The 5,322-nt window shown below is 50.1% G+C and overlaps 1 long non-coding RNA gene across 1 annotated transcript; it reads right to left on the bottom strand.

Moving 5' to 3' along the window:
• Positions 1-863: 863 nt before the first annotated feature.
• Positions 864-5,291, bottom strand: LOC111745024. The gene is made up of 2 exons (XR_002782465.1): positions 2,756-5,291; positions 864-2,524 (listed from the first exon to the last, which is right to left on the bottom strand). It is a non-coding gene; the product is annotated as an uncharacterized LOC111745024 (long non-coding RNA).
• Between the last annotated feature and the right edge of the window lie 31 nt (positions 5,292-5,322).

Raw genomic sequence — 5,322 nt, forward strand, 5'->3', positions numbered from 1 at the left:
AAAAAGAAAAAAAATCATATCACAGGATGTTTATAATTAGAACTTCTCTTTTTGGATTAAGTCAACTTAATCTTTTTATATACTTAAGGGCCATTTGTATTTTTAAATGTCCTTTATTTTTTTTTCTTATTTCCCCGATTTCTTAGAACTCTTAATTATTGGAGAGATTAGTTCTTTCTTTGTGACATGAGATGTAGTTTTTCTCAAATGCTCATCTGACTTTTGAATTTATGTATTTATTGCCATGCAGAAGTATTTTTTTAATGTAGTCAAATCAGTCAGTCTTTTCTTATTTTACTTCTAGATTTGAGTCATCCTTAGAAAGGCCGTCGTCACTGAAGTTATGGGGCTTACTGGAACAGCAAGGGCACATGAAAGGAGCTTGGGAAATTCTTTGTTATGAATTAATAGATAAAACAATAAGAATACGCAAACCTGGGAAAACCAGTCCACCTCCAAAATTGTATTTTTCTTTCGAGTAACTCTGAGTGCCCGTGAGAGTGCTTTGGGATGCTTTGGGGCCTCTGGTCTCCAGTTTTAGGGTAGAGTCTCCCTCAGACTGCATGAGTCAGTCTCTGGGGAGGGGGGGAACGTTGCTGATATCTCGTTTCTGATCCACTTGTGGGTCGATTAGTTCCACGCTGTTAGAGAAAACTGTTAGAGAGAGAAGTCACTACTCTATGCAAATGTACGCCCAGTCACAGGGTCCCTGACAAATGGGGACCGGCATTGGCTTGACCTTAGGACGGTCAAAGTAACCTGGCTATAGAACTTTTACTCCCCTTAGTCTGAAGATAAACGAGCCCAAAGAACTGCAAAGAAAACTTAAATTTGACTTAATAAGTTAGTAGGTTTATTGGTTGTTTTTTTTGAGTGTCTTATAGGTTTATTTCTTGCCTGTGAGATATCTGCATGAAAACTTGTTGCCTCTCTCAATTTTTTAAAGCATTTTATTTTATTAGCAGGTTTATTGTTAATAGTCGTATGGCTGTAATTCTGAAACACGTATATTGTAGAATTGATCAAAGGAGAAAATGTATTGAATATAAAGAAGTAGGGCAGGAACTCAGGTCAAGAGACATTCTACAAAATAACTAGCCCCATCTTTTCAAAATGTCAAAATTGAGAAGGACCAAAGAAATGCTAAGACTGATCCAGATAAAGGAAAGCTAAAGAGACGTCACAACTAAAATGCAACAGGTGATCTTGGATTGGATCCTGGACCTGAAAAGTTCTTACTACAGAGGACAAGAAGGACAAGGGACAAAATCTGAATAAAGTCTGTGGATTGGATAACAGTATTTTATCAATGTTAGTTTTCTGATTTTGACACATTGGCATTGTGGTTACGTAGAGAATGTCCTTGGTTTTAAGAAATACATACCAAAGTTTTTAGAGGTTAAGAAGATTTAAAAATAAAAATAAAAAAAGACAGGGCAGATCCTCTTTGACTTGGGCATGGATTCAGGAATGCTGGTGCAGCAAGAGCTGAAACCTGGCTGGCAATGGCCCAGCCTGGCGTGACTGAGGGGCTGGTGACCAAGGATCTTAGCAGCCTGAGGGTGCAGAGGAGGACTTGAATGCCTGAAGGTGGTGGATGGACACCCTGTGGCGTGCCCGGTCCTGGTGACAGGGCCTTCAGGGTGAGTGACATACTCCAGGGCAGCTTGGCAAACTCTCTGGAGCTCCTAAAAACCCTTTGCTGCCACCCGGTCCTGGGGCTGGCAGCACAGTCCTCGGGACCCCACCACATGTAGTCATAAGAGCGCTCCAAGCTCCACTGCCCTCAGGCTGAGGTGGCTGCCAGCCTGCCTTGTCCTACTGACCTTAGACACAGTGATCTAAGCACCCTCTGCCAGGCAAGCTCTTCCCCCCTCCCTTCCCCCTCACACCGAGGGGCAGCACCTGACCTGTTTCCTAGATTCCTAAGGTGAGGAGGAGGTAAAGTGACTGCGTATATTTCTCCTCAACACACAAAACCCCTTTATGAGGGGCTAAGGAGCAAGCCCTTTCTGAGAATAACCACAGCTTCTCTTTTAGTTCTTCTGCCCCCGGGGACCCTGGGTTTTCATCTCATTTCAATAAGACCTTAAAAGTTACAAAATGGAGTTCACCCAAAACAACAGCTCTTGACTCAATGAGACCAGCTCGCCTCCAAAACTCACCCTTCTCAATGATATTCAAACTGTATTCAAGCTGTGCAACCACCTGACAGGCTAAGGTCACCTTAACCCTTTGTCGTTGTGGGGGGGGCGTCCCCAGGGAGTCCCTGGGAAGGGGCACACAGAGGCTCTTTACCAGCGGGTGACATTTCAGCAGTTCAGCAACTGGTACAGCCACACTGTCAGCGCAGCCACCCCTGCCCTCCTATTGCCTTGTGTTAGAAAAGGAAGCTGCTTTCTTCATGCCAGATGTCCAGCTGGAGGGGCTCTTACGGTTCATCTGTCCTCAACCCTTATGTTTTCAGATTCATCAAAGAAACATTTCTGGAGCCGGTGGTTTGTGGGAGACCATATGCTGGGAGCTAGAAAAGAGAGACATGTCAGGTGTCATTACCATTGGACAGTCCACGATGACAGGAGGGAGAAAAGGGCACAGATTAGAGATTCGGGAGAGAGAACAGGCTGAGGAAGGGGGAGGAGTTTGGAGGAAGTGGGCATCAGGCGAGTAGGTCAGAATGATGAGGAAGCTGAAGGTAAAATTCATTGAGACAGAGACTGCAAAGAGGTACTTGCAGAAGCTATAGTGAATGCACCAGAAATAGGAAATGTAGCTCCAGAATTGCAGTAACAGCGCCAAGAAGGAGGAGCCCCTTCTGTGTTCCCCAAAACGTCAGGTGCACCTCAGTCAGTTCCCAGCAGCCTGTGATGGAGGATACGTGTGCGTCTTCCTCTCTTGCTGCTTCAGTCCTAGGAGCTGTGTCAGCTTCTTGCATTTACTCATCTTGCTATCTTCCTTAGCTTGCTCTTCCTTCCAGGCCAACATTGCCCTTATTGTTTTCCTTGTTAAAGTCCCTCCGTTGAAAGGCCTAGTTTTTCTGTTTACGTAACTAGAGACTGGTTGATACCATTACGTACTCGCCAGATTGGAAAACGTTAAAAAGTCTGATAGTACCAGGCATTGGGTAGGACGTGGAGCCATTGAAACTACTGGTGGTGGTGGTGGTGGTGGGGTAATGGGAGGGAAGGTGTGAATTAGGACACTTTGAAAGGTTTTATCAACTACTAAAGCTGAAGATTGATACTTTGTAACCCAATAGTCCCTCACCTATGTATAAAACCTAGAGAAACTGGAGCACGAGAAACTGGTGCACGCGCCTATCAAGATGTGTGTACAAGTAATAGCGCTTGTGAAAGCCAAAAGCTGTTGTGGCTATTGTGAATGATGCTGCTGTGAACATTGGTGCACAAGCTCACCTGTCTGAGTCCTTGCTTCTAATCCTTTCGAATATACACCCGTAAGTGGAATTGCTGGATCAAGTGGTAGTTCTGTGTTTAACCTTTTGAGAAATGGCCAAATTATTTTCCACAGTGGCTGCACCATTTGACTATCCCACCAGCAATGTACAGGGGTTCCAAATTCTCCACATTCTCGACAATACTTGTTATAGTCTGTATTTTTGGTTAAACCATCCTAGTAGGTTTAAATGGCATATCGTGTGGTTTTGTTTTGTATTTCCGTAATGTCTAATGATGTTGAGCACGTTTTCTTGTGCTTATTGGCCACGTGTACAGCTTCTTTGGAGAAATGTCAAGTCGTTTGTGCATTTTTAAATTGGATTGTTTTCTCTGCTGGGCTTGTGTTTAGAATGGAACATTTAACAAGGGAGCCGTGGTATGACCATCCACCCCTGCAGCCTAAGTAGCAGGGGAGAGGAATCAGGTGTGCAGAGAGCGGAGGAGAATGAAACAGGCTGCCCTAAAGGAGTGCGCTGGGTGTCGGGTGCGGTACCCAGAATCCTACTAGGGCTGAGGCGCCGTTCCTCCAGCTGCCGGCGAGCGTCGCTGTGACGGCTCACAGCGGAGTTCCCGCCTGAGACTTGCCCTTCCCTGAAGGGAGCTGCCGTGTGCAAGGATGTGCCCTGGCCAGGGCAGTCGGGCCAGTGACCTGTCCGCGCAGGGGTACAGAGGGCTGGCCCCCTTTCCTTGATTCAGGAGAACTCTGAAGGGCCACCCCGGCTCCTGAGGTCCGGGTGGAAGTGGCTGAGGCTCCCGGGGGCGCCACAGCACAACGTCGGCCGGGTCCAGCTTCTCTCACTCGCTCGCCGGCTGCTTCCCGGGAGCGCTCGCTGCCCAGCCGGCTTCGTGCGTGCACGTCGCGGAGACTCGGTTTCTGTTTCCCAGGGAACCCAGCCTACGACAGGAGCCTTTCGGTTCAGAGGGGCTGGTGGCCTAACAACTATGGTTGCCATGACGATGCCAGTAATTGCTCCCAGTGCGCATCTCTGCCTTCTTGCTGGGTGCAGCGCGGGGCCTCGCTAAGTTCACGTTCACTGAATGAAACATAGTTTGACAGAGGTCGGGTGGCAATTTTTCTGGCCTCGGGCATAGCAGGGCAGGTCCGGTCGACGTCGTGAGGGAGGTCAGGGTTGGCCTTGGCACCTCGTCGTTTTTTGGAATCTCCCTCCCACGGGTCCCCGCGCTGACCTCGGGAAGGGACACGAGGGGCCTCACGCAGCCTGACTTCGTTCATTCCACAAGGGCTGAGCGTCTACGAGCGCGGGGCTCCGTCCTCTCACGCGTGTCGCCATCACAGTGTCCTGGACTGGCTTCCGTCCCCTGGATGCCTGCGGCCCGCGGCGCCCCCGAGCGGTCCCTACCGCCAGCTGCACTTACCCACGCTCGGTCGGCGGGGCTCGCGTTCCTTGCGTCAGGGAATTAATTCCCTCCAGGTGAAACAGCAGCGCCGTCCCCATTTGAGTCTGGAAGGGTCTCCGGGCCGAAGGCCGCACAGATGCTGAGAGGCCCTCACTCGAGCTCCAGAGAAGGCTCCATCCGAGCCGCTTCTGTTGCTACTGCGGAGACAGAGGTATTTCATTCAATCCCACGGCCCGGGGCCCGCGGGCGAGGGAAGCGCTACCCGCGGGCTGAGGTCGGATTCAATTCGACTCGATTCTCCCGCCGCCCACCAGTCCGTTCCGCGCTTCGGCTGGTTTCGTGGCGCTGATTTGCTTCCAGGTGCGCAGGGGGCTCGCGGAAGGCGGGGCGCGCGCCGTGATCGTGGGGAGCAGGAGGACCGGCGCGCGGGGGCGGCCGCGCGCTCCGGGGAGGCGGTGGGGAGCGTGACGTGAGCGCGCGGGCTGCGGGCACGCGCCCGAGGCGG

Source organism: Pteropus vampyrus, unplaced genomic scaffold (assembly GCF_000151845.1).
Source record: "Pteropus vampyrus isolate Shadow unplaced genomic scaffold, Pvam_2.0 Scaffold145, whole genome shotgun sequence".
Taxonomy (NCBI): Eukaryota; Metazoa; Chordata; class Mammalia; order Chiroptera; family Pteropodidae; genus Pteropus; species Pteropus vampyrus.